Source organism: Pteropus vampyrus, unplaced genomic scaffold, assembly GCF_000151845.1.
Source record: "Pteropus vampyrus isolate Shadow unplaced genomic scaffold, Pvam_2.0 Scaffold95, whole genome shotgun sequence".
NCBI classification, from domain to species: Eukaryota; Metazoa; Chordata; class Mammalia; order Chiroptera; family Pteropodidae; genus Pteropus; species Pteropus vampyrus.
The window spans coordinates 3,543,693-3,560,490 of NW_011888876.1; the positions used below are offsets into that span (position 1 = coordinate 3,543,693).

At 40.7% G+C, this 16,798-nt stretch overlaps 1 protein-coding gene across 7 annotated transcripts in view; it reads left to right on the forward strand.

The window, feature by feature from the left end:
• Positions 1-16,798, forward strand: part of MAPKAP1 (mitogen-activated protein kinase associated protein 1) — a 238,846-nt gene that overhangs the window by 18,903 nt on the left and 203,145 nt on the right. For 2 of the 7 annotated variants that reach the window (XM_023533071.1, XM_023533069.1), the window contains exon 1: positions 12,298-12,548. The exons of 1 other annotated variant lie outside the window; for it this stretch is intronic. The gene's annotated coding sequence lies outside the window, so the exon portion shown is untranslated. Of the gene's footprint in view, positions 1-12,284; positions 12,549-16,798 lie in introns of those variants that run through there. 4 more of the 7 variants (XM_023533067.1, XM_023533066.1, XM_023533070.1 and 1 more) reach the window with 3 other exon arrangements.

The following is a 16,798-nucleotide window of genomic DNA, read 5'->3' on the forward strand; positions in this document are numbered from 1 at the left end:
CTTCCACAGAATGAGAGACTCTGCCCAAGGTCATCCAGCTAGTAAATAGTAGAACTGGGATTTGAACCCATGTCTTTCTGACTCTAAAGACCGAGCTGGTTTTTTTTTTTCTTTTTTTCCATTCTCTTTATTTTATTGCATTAGAAATTTATTTCCTCCACATATACAGAATATAAAACCTATCTTCACAATGAATTATGCTTCTCTGCTCTCATTTTTTCACTCAAAAATTAATGGCCACTTCCTGAAAAAAACTGAAATAAATCCAGAGGCCCACACCCTCAACCAGGGCACTACACTGCTGCTACTTCAGCTTTTGTTTCTGGAATCCTTGGATATGCAACGTATGTTCCACAATTATTCAGCTGCTTACGGTCCTCAGTTGTTTCATGTGTGAATTTCTTGTTTGCTCAGCTTGATTTTTATCCCCTGTGATGCACACAGTAAATGCATAATAAATGTTTGTTGAACGAATGGATTTTACATGTATCTTGCTGAAATATATGCAGCTCTGTTTGATTCACTAGAATGGCATACCCGAACAAGAAATAATTTTTCTTAATGTGTCCCTTATAAATTGAACCCTACCATGTTTGATTAATTCCACATCATGCATTTTTATTGCACCAATCACTCTGGTATCAGGTCATATTTATTTTAAAAACAGATTCACAAAGAGTGCGGGGCTGGAGTGACAGTGTAAATATGTTAATAATAAAAATAATACTAAAGCTATTTTACTGGAAACTCTCGTATGCTAATGATGAGTAAGTGCATTCTATGGAAATATGTGTGATTTACAATGCAATTAATTTCAAAATGAATCAGATCCTATACCATATCTTGTATACTTAGATAATGGCGACTAAAAATGAATATTCAGATCATAAAATCAGAGAAACAAAAATCACCCTAAAGACCTTTAGCACTTTTTTAGAACAATAGCCCAGTCACTAAAATGGTGCCATTGTCGGATCAAATGCGTCCAGATTAGGAAGATCCTCCGGGCAGCCGCGGAGATTTTGCGCTGAGCAGAGCTCGCGCGCACCCTGTACAGCCCTCACGATGCAAAGCATCACATATTATCCAGAGACGGAAGAGCCCTGGCACCTTCAATCATGCAATGAAAGGCTTTGGGGGCTTCTTGTTCAAGAGGAAGCAAAGTCTTTCATGTCAACTCGCATTGTGGGACGTGTGCGCATTTCCATAGTTAGGGATTTGGCCCCGTTTTAGGATCCAGCTGAAAAAGCAAATGCATTCTCCTACCCTATTCAAACGGCAAGAAATAAGAAATGTGTTTCATTTGGTATCTTATCACTCAACTCAGACGTTCTAAGAAAGCGTGCATTCTTATGCACACTTTGGGGAAAGATGCCCATTTTTGTAATAGGATTTATAAAGTTGACTCTGCCCGCTTTGTATCCGAGAGGGTAAGAAGCAGATGCTGCCGAGCGATCACACACCACGGGGATCTTCACAGCAGTGCAAAATGGTTGCGATTTTCCCTCATTTATTGAGGACAGATCTGCTGTGAGGTAGCAGACACCAGACTTGTAGCTAGAACTATTTGGCTTATTAACCAAATCTTATGTATAACTTTGATTTAAAAAATAACATTTTCATTACCAAAAAAAAAAAGATGTTGGCATGAGATGGTGCATTTTCATGTTCCTCTGGCAGTAATTATGCATCTTAAAAGAAATATTGTAGAATGAATTATCACAACTTTCATTTTTAAAAAACCCACAACCCAAAACAAATAGAGACTAAACAGGGCCTTTAAAAAATTTCATGACTTCATAGCCAAATTATATCCCCTGAGGCCCAGAATTAGGGAGAAGAAAGTAACAGAAATACAACATAAGAGCTTTTTGTTATAGGCCTTTTAGTATTAGTTTACCTTTACTCTCCAGGCACAATTACTTTGAGAAAAATAAAATTTTAATTTTGGAATAAGATAATAAAGTAATCTGTATCAAATGAGAAAAATTGAAGCAAAATAAAATATAGCCTTGGTAGTGACTTAAGTGTTTTGTGGTTTACCATCAACGCCTTCCAGTTAGAAACCACTTTACTCTGGGGATTCTGTTAAGGACCTAAAAAGGAGGAGGGGAGGATGAGTATTTCCACTCAAGAAGGTCTGTCTTTTTAGGGGATGTTTCATATGCAGTGCTTAGCATAACTTCTTGCTGTTTAACCTTCTTTCCCACCTGGCTTTCACAAGGTCTTCATATAGGACAGACAGGTGTGTATTGTGGTTAAGAGGTGGAGCTTTGGGCACACCTGAGTTTAAATCCCTGCTCTGCAAGTGACCTCGACCAATTTACTTCACTTCTCTAAGCCTCAGTTCATCTCTGAAAAGTGGGTACAATTCTAGTAGCTACTGCTTAGGGTTAGCGTTAGCATGACAGGAGATGGTGCATGCAAACAATGATTTCAGCATTCCATAAAAGCAAGGAGGAAATTCTAAGCCAAATGTTAAACTCCTATTCCGTTTTTATAGCATCTTGTATGCAGCAAATCTAAACTGCACCATTTTCTTGGTGATAATGAAGATCCGATTCTTTATGCCCTTTCTCCCTTCCAGAGTGTCCTCTGCAGGCATTGTTTCCTTTGTCCTCCAAGCAGCATGCTTCTTCCATGCTGCCTTCTGGCTTCTGAAAGGTAATTTGCAATGGCCTGCATGACCAATGTTTCACCCAGAATTGAAAACATGGAAGAATTAACATTAAATGTGTTCATGCTTTTTCAGTTTTTAATGACCTCGCCACTTCAGAGAACCAACTTGCTTTTCCCAATGTGGGTCAAAACATTAAACTGAATTATTCTTAGGTTGTCACAGCTGAGTTGTCTGATTTCCCCACTCTCATCCCCACCAGGAAGGAGGGGCAGGCCAGGCTGGGGTGAATCCCATGGGGCTGTGGTGGGGCTCTGGCTAGGGTTGGGTTTTTATGTGTGAGGTTGGAGGGCAGAGGGAGACTAGAAGAGCGAGTCTAAAAGGGGTTGTCATTTGAAGGAGCTTGCCAGAAGTCAGGAGAAAAAAAGCAGAGGAGAAAGGGCAAACAGGAAAGATGAGTCTGCCTTGGGGACAGTGACACTGAACATGCTCGCGGACCTCAGCTTGTGCAGCACCAGCTGGAGGGAAGGCAATGTTCATTTAGAGAGTATGAGAGAGATGGGATTAAACCGCTGCCACATCAGTGCTTACAAAAAAAGTTAACCTATTACAGCAGAGTGGTGGTTAAGAGCCCATGCTCAGAGGGTTCAAATCCAGCTCTGCCCTTACCAGCTGTGAATTGGGGCAGATTGCTACCCTACTCCAAACCTCAGCTTCCTCATCTGTAAGATGAGAATCATTAGAATACTTACCTCCTAGAGCAATGATAAGAATTCAAAGACACCATACTCAAAAAGAACTTCGCTAAGGATTTATCGTTCTCCAGGCAGCTACATTTCTGCTCAAATGTCACCAGTGAGCCACCTCTGACCAACTTACCTACATAAAATCGTAACTCAGCCCAGCACTTCCTGTTTTGTTTTTCTCCATAGTTCATACTACTCACTTATTTTAGGTATTATTTACAATTTTTTTCCAATATTGGCATTCTCCCTGCACTACAATGTAAGTTCCAGGAGTTTTGTCTGTTTTGTTCACGGATTCTATCCCTAGCACCTAGACACCATGCCTGGCCAGGTGCTCAATAAATTTGGTTGGATAAATAAGTGTTGGCCAACAGTAGTATTACCATTCTTGGATCAGAAACTCTTGTCAACCCCTTAAGCCAGGAAGCAAGGGAAGGAAAATATGAAAAACTCTAGGTAGCTGATCATTTGTAAAACTTTCACTGAGTTCTAGGTGAAGCTTTCATAGTAGGTTTTTTACATCAATCATGCAAAACATCCTGGAATCTTTACAGCAAAGGTTAAGGAGGATGGACAGAAGCCATGACCAGTTGAGATCTGAGTTAGGGTCATATTGCTGACCCTGAGAGGAGAGCCTAAGGCACAAAGTCTGGGATCAATATTAGGGAGTTGGGAACTGTTTCTGTGACTAAAGAAGACAGTAGGTTTTCATTTTAAAAGTTTGTTTATGTTCGTATCAGTTTTATGATTATGCAAGTAATACTGGGCTATGTCCTCTCTGAAGTATTTTCTCAACTACAGAGATAAAGTGCAAGTCCTCCTTAACCATACATCTGTACCCCCAGTCCCTCCCTAGGGACGGTTACTACAGTTCTTTGTGAATGTCTACAGGCCTCTGCCAAAGCATCGGTAGAGTGTAGATGTACCGATATATGCATACATGTGTGTATTTTTATTGAATGCTGTCATACTCTATATGTTACTTTTCAAATTCCTTTTATCATCCTGTAATATGTGTTTTCTATCCCTGTGTAACTTCTTAGAGATCCAACTCAGTTTTTAATGGAAGCAGGAGCTTTTAAGTTAATGATAAGAAATTTTTAAAATAATGTTTAATATAATTTATTTTTTAGAACAGTTTTATATTTATGGAAAAATTGAGACGATAGTACAGGAAGTCTCCATAGGCCCTGTACTCAGCATCCCCTATTATTAACATCTTACATTACTATAGTACATTTGTTATAATTAATGAAACGACTAAATTTGAGTTGAGTTCATTAGTAAATGGTTTAGTTTATTAGCTAATGTCTATAATTTATTCAGATTTCCTTTACTTAACACCTTTTTCTGTTCCAGGATCCCATCCAGGATACCACATACATTTGATAGTCCTGTCCCCTTAGGCTCCTCTTCACTGGGACAGTTCCTCAGAATTCCTGGTTCTTGATGACCTTAACAGTTTGAGGAGTAACTGGTCAAGTCTTCTGGAGGATTCCCCTCAGTTGAGATCTATCTGATGTTCTCCTCACAGTTAGGTTGGGGTTAGGAGTTTGCGGGGGAAGACCACAGGGGTACAGTGCCATTTTCATCACATCATATCATACTAGCAACATCACTTATTGCGGTTGATATTATTCTTGATCAACTGGCTGAGGTAGCAGATATTTATTTTATACGTCGAGTTATAATCCAATACTACTCTATTTTGTTGCTCAAATTTTTCAGCTTTGGCCACTGCCATTTCATTGGCTACAGTGTCCCTTTAATGTACCCCCCCATCAATATAGATTTGTTTGTTTTTTTCAACCCCTTCCTTACTTTCTAGCATTACGAGACGCTTCCGGTTTATCGTGTATATTTCCTGTCCCAGCTCTAGAATGAGACATTTCTCCAAGGAGCCCTGGTTCCTTTAATTGGAGAATGGCGCAAGAAACCAAGATCTTGGCACTGTGGCAAGCAAGTTTATTTTTCAAAAAAAAAACAAAAAAAAGTCTATGAATTTTCTTTTTTATCCAAAATGAAAATTACTTCATTCGAAATCACTATTATTGGGTCTGAAGGACAAACATATATTTCAAAAAACTTATCTACTTTATTGAGAAAAGAATTATAAATATCTTTGAGAAGCAGATTTTTCATCTTTTGCAGCATACATATTTAGAACATTTTAGAATTCATGATATGGCATCCCATGCCCCTGCCAGGTAAATGTTATTATTTTCACTCTATGAATGGGGAAACTGAGACAAAGAGAAGTAATGTGACTCTACCAGGGTCACAGCTGAACTGAAGCTAGACTTAATTTATTCCATTCAAAGCAACATTTTGTGCTGCGATTTTGTCAAAGAACTGGGAAATACAAAAATAAATAACTTACAGTCCCCCACCCCCCGCCTCCTTAGTTCCTAGAACCTCTTTCTTCCATATAATCCTCGGCTTTTGCTGGAAATTGTACACTCTCTTCAGTGCTTGGATAGAACAGCTTCTCCCAGGTGAAGCAGGTTCTGAGACTTCCATCTTCAATCTTCCTCCTCATCATCAGTATCCCACTATGTAAAAGTGGAAGTTCGTTCATAGGCTATTTCCTAAAACCAGACCAGGGGCTCAAACTCAAGAACTTTAGGGCCAGGGAGGTCTTGCAAATGAGTGCAGCAAGCTACAGGGCAAGTGTCCTGATGAATGGTGGCTGCCACCTGGCCTTCATCACATCCACCATCCGGTAGGTGGGCAGCTACTACTCACCTGGTTGTTTGATAAGTAGGCTGTGGATCCAATGTTGCCACATCTTTCCAATTTTTTTCCAGAGAAGCTGAAGAAGTCCTCAGCAAGCCAACACTACGTGGGCTGGTTTCAGCCTTCAGGTTATCGGTGGTTTTGTTTTTTTGTTTTTTGGTTTTTGTTTTTACTTCTGAGCTAGCATTTGTTCATCATTGTTCTAGGCACTATTTTTGCTCTGTCATTTGAGTGATAGTATTTACACATTCTTTCAACAACTACTTACCTCATTTAGTTTTCATTCAGGAAATATTTATTGAGCACATGTTACAAGTATTCTGGACCATCAATGCAGAAATTAATTAATCTAACTAGAGTCACCCAACTTGTGTGGAAGTATGTTAGTCTAAGACAGATTATCAAATGACAATCCTTATTCACTGTCATACAAATATTTAATGAGCAAATACTATTTGTTCCTATTATGCCAGTCATTAGGGATGCTATGATGACTGAAATATGTCTCTGCCTCAGGTTACGTCTAGTTTAGTAAATCGTCTCTCAATGAGGTGGATGAGGTTGGAAGGCGATGGAATCACAGGAAGGATTTGAAAAAAAAAAAAAAAAAAACCCGTTTGGAAACCCAGACATCTCCTTAGAGTGAGGCCAACTTTTGCTTTCCCGGCTTGTGTAAATTCCAGCACAGGTCACGTGCACATGTGGGTGCTTAATAAATGCTCTCTGAAGTGATGATAATGAATTAAGATATGGAAAACCTGAAAGCATTCCCTAGGTGTGTGGCTCAAGGAGTGGGATGCTTTAGAAAGAGTCCCTCTGAGGAAAGGCTAAAGGAATTGAGGTTACTAATACAGTATCATGGAGAAAAGAAGGTTAAGGAGAATTTAATAGCCATCTTCAAATATCTAAAGGGATATTGCTCGTGTGTTTTCAACAGCAGTTCTTGTCTACTAAGGACAGGACGTGAGGGAATTATCTTAAATGGGAGCAGGAGGGACTTAGATTAGATATCGATGGGGGAGGGGAACCCAGCTGCAAGGATTGTGAAACGCTGGATGGCAACGTGATTTAGAGAAAGGACATAGTTATTGGAGGAACGGAGGCTGCCAATTATTACTGGGGGGAGTGTAGAGCTTGGGGTTTCCAAGTCAGCCAGTTACTAGTTGTCTGATCTTGAGCAAGTGACTTCACCTTTTTGAGGCTGTTTCCTTATTTGTTAAATGGGAATAATAACAATCAATATCTATTTACTGGATTGTTGTGAGAATTAAATTAGATTGGGTTTATAAAGCCATTAGGCATATCTGTGCCAGGTTAAAATATAATGCTCAATTAATGATGGATGCCATTCATTGCTATTAATCGACTATGGCCCTACCTGGAAAAACAAAACACTCTACATATAAACATAGCTCCCTTTTCGGAGGCATCGAACAAACAAATATTGCTGTGTATTGTAGGACTTAACAGTCTCGTTGAAAATACGTGGCGTGAACACGCAAAATAAATATAAGATTAAAATAATAGAGTTAGTAAAGTGAAGTGGTAAAAAAGCATGGAGTCAGTATAATACGTGAGCACTGAGAACAGTGCCTGCGCCTAGGAATTGTTTGCCTTTGATACAGCAGTGCAAGCTAAGGTCAATTTTTAAGTGAAAGTTTCAAAAAAGACCTATGAGGATGCTCCGCTGGGTGAATTGCTCCAAATTATTGTGGGCCAAACAAACAGGTGGATAAGAATTGAATGCACTAACCTGTAATAGCACCTGATCAGAAGGATCTTGGTTGTCTCAGTCAATGGTCAGTTATTCACTATTTGGATGTCCTAAGCCTTTATTCCTAAAATATTTGCAGGTACTATTTTGAATTACCTTACTTGTTAGCTTAGAAGAAAGACAATTATTTGTTTGTCTTACTTTGAATACAGCCAAGAAACAGTCCTCTACATTGCGATTGTAGTCTATAAACTTTACTTCATAGCAATTATAACTCTGCAGCACATTTAACTTACTAATATTTATTGAAATATTTTTAGCTGCAAAAATATTTTATGTTCACTATTATTTATTAATGCCCTGTTTTAAAATATTACACATAAAATTTATTCCAGTGCACATTAGTAAATAAATTATGCTTGTAATTTCTAATGCATTTTTAATTATAAATTTATCCATGTCTACCTTTATTTATGATAGTGGTGTCTCACTGTTGAACATACTGTATATTAATGGAGACACTGTTAATTATGCATTCTTAGAAGTTGCATTCGACAAAACATACGAGCCTGGTTTTTTACATCCTAAGTCCAGTTAACATCAATTAATTTAGGAGTCGGCACCCACAGTACTGGCTACCTTTAAAACAAAATAAGATACTATTAGAAGATGGTTATAGGGCCTGGATTTGGGGAAGAGATACTAAATAATACCAGGCAGATGTTCTTTTTCACTCTAAGTGTCTAAAAAAGGGATACTTACCAGACTATTCAGCACAAAAACGACAGAACAAAGCTCAGTGAATCTCTGCCAAGACCCCAGAACTGATCTTTATTTAAATAATATCTGCAAAGTGTTATGTTTAAGATTTTCTGGTTGGTTAATTTTGTGCTTGCCTTCCACCCACCAAACTCACCTCATTATAAGCAACATTATAATATCTTTTATAATACTTTGAAATTATACACTTCTTGGGGGCTTCTTTAAAATAGTTTAAATGGATTTTTGACACCTGATTTACTATTGCTCTGAAAATACTTTGTACCATAGGCGTATAAATGCCTGTGTTTTCCCTGTGGGAGAGAAAAAGTATATTTCAAATGGAGAGGAAACCAAAATTGGGAAAATAGCAGGGAAACGTATTCACACATATAAAATATTAAGAACACACATTTGCGGAGAAACTCGAAGGTGCCTCCACTTTCCCACAGCTCTGGCAGGGCTTGAAAGAGGGTTACTTTCATCTTATTATGTTTACTCTCAGCTTGTTATCATAGATTTCACAAAGTGATATTTTCCACATGCGAATTCTGCTCATACAAAATGAGATTTTCAATTGCTTCATTTCAAGTGCACGTTTTGAGCACCTTTTCATTTAACGTGCATTTTACCAAAGCGTTTATGGTGTTTTAAGCTTTTGGCATATAAAAAGAAATAAAAGTCATCCCTTTCCTTATATATTGTCAGGGAAACCGATGCGTATTGAAAGAACAAGAGAAATTGTGAGAAATGCTGAACACAGAGAACGAAGCTCTTCAAGTGGCCTGTTAGGAAGAGGTGATCTCAGAAGGCTTCCTGGAGAAAGCAATAATAGATTGGATCTTCAAGGATGGCAAGAATATATTTAGAAACAGTTAAAATGGTGTATATATGTATATTCATATAGATGTAAAATCAAAATATTTTTAAAAGCACATTGGGGCTTATTCTTTTAGAATATTGCCACTATGTTTTGTAGGCACCTAAGATAGCCACTGGAGAGGTAACAAGGAGAAAAACCAAGGTGCCCTTGCCAGCATCTTCAGGCATCTTAGACTGCCCAACCGCAATAGCTGCCATCTGACTGAAAGGCAAGACTGGAAGAAAAACCACCCACCGATCCACAAAATCTTGAGAAGTAATAAATGGTGGTTATTTGAAGCCACTAAAGAAGAAGGCGAAGAAGAGGAATAGGAATTTACGGAGCGTAGAGGGAAAGGGCAATTTAGGTTGAGCAGGAATTGAGGAAAGCAAATGCATAAAGGACCCCGATTCTTGTTGCCCGTTTTGTGCCAGGCCGTGTTCTAAGTGACCAGAAGAAAAGACACCTCCATCCCTTTCCATAGCCTTCTTTCCAAATTCCACAGAGCCAAAGTCTGTGAAACCTGATTGTCATAGGTATTCTGAGGTATTAGTCCCTCTGCCCTCATGTCTGCTGGAGTCCCCCAGTCAGCCGCTGGCCCAGTACTATCAAGGTGCTATAAAAACATAATTTTTCTCTGTGTGTCAGCTGTCACGGTCCTACTCCCATGCGCTCCTGGGTTGAGAGACAGGTCAATGTATGCTTTGCTTTTTAATGCCAGTTCTACTGTCTGATACAACTCCTACTCCCTGGAGGCTAAGACATGCAGTTGGCCTGTCCTCTCTCCTCATCTACCTACCACCCTCAGTGGCAGAATGGCTTAGGAAACACCCCAGTTTCTCATTCACCCCATCTCCATCCATCATCCTGGGAGCTTTTGAGGTCCACGTGGCATCTCAGTCCCTTGACCATCTCATTGCCAATAACTTTTTTCCTCCATCCACTTCAGCTGGGACCCTACTTTCACATGGCTCTTTGTCTGAAGGTTATTCATTAAGACATCTATCTCTGAGGATAACCTCTGTCTTTCTGCCTTGCTCTATCAGTGACTTCCATCATACCTGTTCCAGGACCTTCAGGCCGCTGGAACAAACCTTTCTGGAATTCTCTTACCTATCCAGGATCCATTCTGTGGCCCTTTGTTTTGAGCACTCTTAAAAACTGAGATCTTAAACTCCTTGATCCAATCACACCTGGCCGGCAAAACTCCTTACTTGGATGAATGCAGCTTTTCACTCTTTACATGCCTGTATCTTGACTGTTCAAACTAACTATAGACAAGTCACACAAACCATTATATTAGTATCACCATAAATTCAGTCTTCATTCTTAATGGGGCCCTGAACATAGTCTTTGAAATTTTGCCATATTTCTCTGCACTCCAACTTGCCGTAGGGACTATTTCAAATTCATAGTCGAACGATTATAAGCTTCATGAGGGTAGAGTCCCTGTCTGGCTTTTTCACCACTGAATCTTGAATGCCTAGGATAAGCATAATCTGTAGGCACTCAATAAGTATTCTGCTTATTGACTGAGGTGTAGTAATAATGGTAAGCATTTTATGTAAATGTTAGTAAATAAATAGCAATATGCCAATTTCTTATGTGGATTATAAGTATTAGCTCATTTAATCCTTATAGCAACCAAATAAGGTTGGTTCGGACTTTTGAGTGGATATTTGAGCCTTAAAACCCATAGGTGCTTAATTAACATGTTTTCAGTTGATTTCAATTTTAGGTGAGTTGAGTTTCCTGTGTCCAAGGAACACTCAGGTAGCTGTGGTTCAGATTGGAGCTCAAGAGAGAAGTGAAAATGAAGATTAATATTTAGGACGAGTCCTATAACCTGGTGATTTCGGAAAGCAGAATATCTGACCTCGTTTACATCGTTTGCTTTGGCACAGCGCCTCTGACAGGCCTCTGACGGTACTATCGTGGTGTATGCGCAAGAGTGCATTTGGATGTTTAAGGTGTGTCCCCCCATCCATGAGCCGAGATCAATCATATATTTGAACATGGGGGTGATGTATTTGTTGGTGACTTTAGTACTGGGTAAGGAGCCCCCGGGGTGAAATTCAGCCTTGACTTTTTTGTTTTCCTTTTGCTAAGGTGCGTTTTTGAGAGACACTTGCAGAACTAACTCTCAGGTAGGAGAGATATATCATTGCATTGCTTGATTTCTTTACTCTTCACAGGCTTCCCCCACTGATTCCCGCTGAGAGAGACCCGCGCAAAAAAATGAGCTCCTGTTCTATGGCAGTCCTCATCTCATGGAAACGTCTCTGCAGTTCTTGAGGAAGATAATTATCACTTCCATATTACAGATAGTAAGAGTAATAACTAATATTTACTAGGCGTTTATTGTGTCAGGCACTGTATTGAGTGTTTTTAGAGCATCATCCCATTCATTTCTCACATCAATACTCTGAAATTGGAGCTATTGTATAGATGGGAAAACCAAGGGTCAGAGAACGCAGATGTCCCAAGGATACACAGCAAGTTAGAGTTGGCATTTGAACCCAGATCTTTCTGACCCAGAGGCAAAGAGGCCTCATCAATCATTTCTGGATGAATTTGTTTTTTTTTTTCCGTGGAAACAGGGAGAAAAGAGGAGATTTGAAAGAGAGCGTTAATGTTGATTTCCGCCTAAGGTAACTCCGGGGGTAGACGTATCTCGCCAGACTCCCAGATAGTCTCTGACCCAAGGCCTTCCCGGGGGCAGAGGGGAATAGCACGCATGCGCACCGTCTCCCTTTAGCCCCGCCCCCCGGGAAGGCTTCGCTCCTTGCTCTCGGCTCTGGGGCTTGCGCACAACGTCCCCAGCCAGCGGCTCCTTCCCGGTCCGGGACTTCCGGTGCGTGGGGTGCGGTTCCGGGTCGTAGTGCGACTCGGAGCAGCGAGGCTGCTAATCGGCTGGCGGGTGGCGACGAGCAACGGGAGTATGGGGGCGAGCCCGGAAAGCGGCAGCTGAGCCGGCCGGGAGGAGCGCTAGACCCCGAGGATTCCGGGAGCGCGGAGGTCGGGGTAGGGGCCGGGAGGCGCGGGGGAGTCAAGCTTTCCCGCAAAGAACGTGTCCCGGGCCCGATCCGGCCCGTAGTGTGACAGCACCTTCAGGTAAAGGTTGCCCCAGCCGCTAGCTCACTCACTTGCTCTCCACCCGAGGAGCTTGGCGGCCCCCCTCACACCTCTGCTCTCGGCTCTGCCTAGCGAGCACCCTGTCTGGCTCTTGCTCAGGTATCCCGTGAGCATCCGTTTCCTGGCTCTTTTCAGAACTGGAGGCTGCTGTTTGTGAGCCTGACAGTTAGCTGGTTGTGTGATTTGTGGGAGGAGAAGCTGGTGGACCTGGGAGTGTGGGGTGGGGTTAGAGGTGGGTGGGAAAGAGGAGAGTACTGTTGGTTCTGGCAGTTTCTGGCCCTGCACTCGGCAACGTACTAGTTGTCCTAATCTGCATAACGTGAAAATCAACTTTTTGAAGTATGCCTGTGTGGTACCTGTTTCCTAGCAGCCTTTCTCTCCATTGCCCTAAAAGGGTAAATAGCCTCGCAGAACTACTTTTATCTGGCTGTAGTGCTGCTATAACTTTGATTCAGCTTCTTATTTATGGGAGTGGCAAGTAGTCTTCTAGATCTGTTTAAGGCTGAAAAAAATGATTGTAGTTTAAAACAGGATTATTACTTTAACCAGAGGCCCAAAAGTTGACAGCAATTGGTTAAAATTTCATTCTGAATGAACGCAAGTAGTTTTGAAGTCTATCACAGTACTTGGCGCTTTGCGAAGCATCATGTAAACCAAAACCAGCAAAGTCCGAGATTTCCCCAAGTGTGAACCGTCAAATGGAGACAGGTGTTTACATACAGTTAAAACAAAGCCAACATTCTTTTTATTATTATTTATGCCTACAGCACCTGGTCTTCCTAGGTGGTTTCCCATCCAAGTACTAACCAGGACCGACCCTGCTTAGAAGACCTTGGCTCCACTGGGGCGCGAACCCAGGGACCTTCTGCGTTTAAAGCAGACGTGCTAGCCCCTACACTATGGAATCGCGTCCCAAAGCTGACATTCTCCGTTCTGTTTTTGACGAGCAAAGGGGGTGGCTTCCTAATTTAAAAACCCATTAGAGAAGGAAAAGGGGTCACCATGTTTTATTCCTCATCTACTATGAGCCCACAGAGGGTGCTCAGTGAAACGTTGAAAGTTATTGATGAAACATTGATAATTGTTTTCATCTTTTTCAGTTTGCTCAGTTGCAGGCTTGCTGGGGCCTATGAGGTGTGCTGGTGGCCCCTTTCCCATTCAACTTTGTGCTCATACCTACTGTCAGCTACTCTGGTGCCATACTGAACTCGCATTTCTCTCCACCTCCTGATCTGTCACCTGACTAACTTTCCAGCTGTCCTTGAAAAGACTTCCTTCCTAAATTACTCTACCCTTATTCTTTACTCTTTGTCCCTTGTTTTCTGTAGGACATTCTCCCTGCTGGAAGGTTTCTCCTTCTCTGTTTCCACCTATGAGCTGTTGTTACCCAGGGCCCAGTTGAAATTGGCTTCCCTCAACCAATTCAGGAAAACCCCAGCTAGAAATTATTGCTTTTCCAGAATCCTATAAGCACTCTTTATTATATCTTCAGTTACTTCACTTAGCAAACATTTACTAGGTATGGGTTTATGCCAGATACCATGCCAGACATCGTAGTGATAAATAAGACTCAGTCCTTGCTGCAGGGAGCTCAATTTAGTAAGAGAGATAAGGAAGTAATTACAACACAATGATAAGTACACTGCATGAGAGTTCTTTCTGTGATATAGTAGCACAGGAGAGGAGTGGGCCATTAACTTTTGAGACGTGTGCTATGGCCAGGTAATGCTTCATAATGCGCGGTTAACTAAACTTTATTATTTACTGTGTACTGCGTATTATATGTAGGTTTTTCTTGTTTAATCATTTTAACCTCAATTTACAGATAGGAAGACTTGATAAATTACACAGCTGGTACGAGACAGGGCCAGGATTCAAACCCAGATCTGCCTGATGCCTACATCTGTGCTTTTTCCATTATTGTTTTGCCTTCTTTCTCACACCATAGCTCTATCAAGTACATATTAAAACAAGTATACAAGAGAAAAAAATGTGAATGTCAAAATTAATGGTACAAATGGTCCTTTAAATGTCACGAAGACCATAATCTTTCAAGGCAAGAAGGTGGTAGGTGGGTCACCTCAGCTTTGAATGTGAGTGGGGAAGACATTCTGTAGAGAATAACCATGAACTCTGTATTCAATTCCTGATTTCTTCTCTTTCTAGATATGTGACCTTTGGCATGTTCCCTAATTCTAAGCACTATTTTCCTCAAGTATGGCTTGGAATGGGAGGGGTAATGTGGATCTAATGGAGTGCTGTGAATATTAAGCTAATGTGGATAACGGGCCTGATGCATGCTAAGGTCCCTGAAGTGATAGTATAAGATGCAAAGGTGCAATGACTGTGACATGGTTTTAGAGTGGTGAGTAGACCAGTCTGAAGAAAGCAAGCCATTGCTTCTTTTTAGTGGGGATACTGGGAGGTAAAGTTGGAGAGTCAGTAGGGGTCAGTGTCAGTGAGGGCTTGGGTGTCAGGGAAGAGAGGTAAATTACAGTTTTTTCTTACAGCTTTTCCAGTTAGTAAATACTTTGAAGATCTGTGATTCATTCAGCAGTGGCAGGGGAGATGTTAGACTCTGGGGCTGCAAAGAGGAATAAAACCAGATCCTCACCCTGAGGTTCTTGACATTCCAGTGAGAAGACATTTGTATGCAGGTGAACTGTAGTAAAGTATTGTATTTACTAAGATAGCAGTTCCCACAGGGTACCAAGGAGCACCGAGAAGGGAACACTGATGATGGTTGCAAATGAGCACTTACTATGTGCCAGCATTCTGTTATCACATAGTACCTCATTTATTTCTGTATAGAAAGGTGTATATTAGCGTCCCGATTTTACAGATGAGGAAACTAGACCACAGAGAGGTTAAATAAATTCTTCGAGTTTATGCAGCTGTCGGAGCTATAAGTGGAGGGAATTATCTGCTAGACTTTGGTGTCTGTACTCTTCCGTACCAGTCATGTTGTTTCTTCTTTGTGATGTGGACCGGGACCCTCTGGAATGGCTTCGGGGAGGAGCTAGCCTTGAGCCTTAGGTTTTTTGTGCCTGTCACTGTGCTAGGCAGTAGGGATAATGAAGAATGAACATGGTCCCCGTACTCAAGAAGCTCATTGCCTTGTCTGTCATGTTAAATGTATATATGTATATATGTGTGTGTGTGTGTGTGTGTGTGTGTGTGTGTGTGTATTTTAGTCGGGAGTTTGCTTGTTGACTCATAACTGTAGACTTTAGAAACTGTTATATTTCAGTGGATTCATAAATACTTCAGGCACAGAGAATTTGTTGGAAATCTGTTATACTGATATGTAGGCCTTATTGTTAAGGACATAGCAATAGATACCAAATTATTATATGACATAGAATTCTGTCACATTTTGTTTTTTCCCCATGGGAAGTGCCCTGACCTTATGTTTTCTATGTTTGAAGTTTTTGAGAAGATTTGACTCAACTTGTATTAAATTTAAAATAATTGAGCACTTATGTTTTGGTCAGTGTTAAGTGTTTTAAATACTTTATTTAATCTCCATGATTCTATGAGATAGGTGCTATTACCCCATTTAACACATGAGTAGCCTAGGGCTTAGTTGTTACCCAAGAGTCACACAGCTAGTGAGTGATAACGCCAGAAAAAATTGCCCCAAAAAGAGTAACCAAATATTTATTAACTTTGTTCTCTTTTGAGCATCTGCCTCGGGGGTCTTCAACTCAAATGCCCGTGATGGAGTATAAAGAGTAGAACAGACCTTAGTGAACTGGAGGGCATATGACCAATCTGAAGGTTATCTTTTTCTGCTCACCTCCAGCTGCTTGTTGCTATGTGAGAAAGGCCCACTGTCCCTGGCTTGTTTGGTTGTTTTTAAGAGATGCTGGAAATCTGGATTTTAATGTATTTAGTTTTAAATTTCCCATGTAAAAATTATCACGTAGACCAAAGTGCAGTTGTGGACTGTGTACTGTCCCAGGCTGCCTGATTGTGAATTCTGATCTACTTTATCGCTGAAATTTTGGTACCCACTGTTCAAAGTAGGAGGTACAGCACAGGTTGTGATTATTGATCACAGTGAGGGGGTGTTGTGATTGACTCATACTGATGTCTTTGGGGAAGTGGCAGGCAAATGCTTTTATTAAATAATCAGGCTAAATTTCAGGAGGGAAGGGTTTGATAAGGAGATGACCTTGTAATATCTTTGCATTCTTAATACTTTAAATACTATTAAGTCTCTTGTC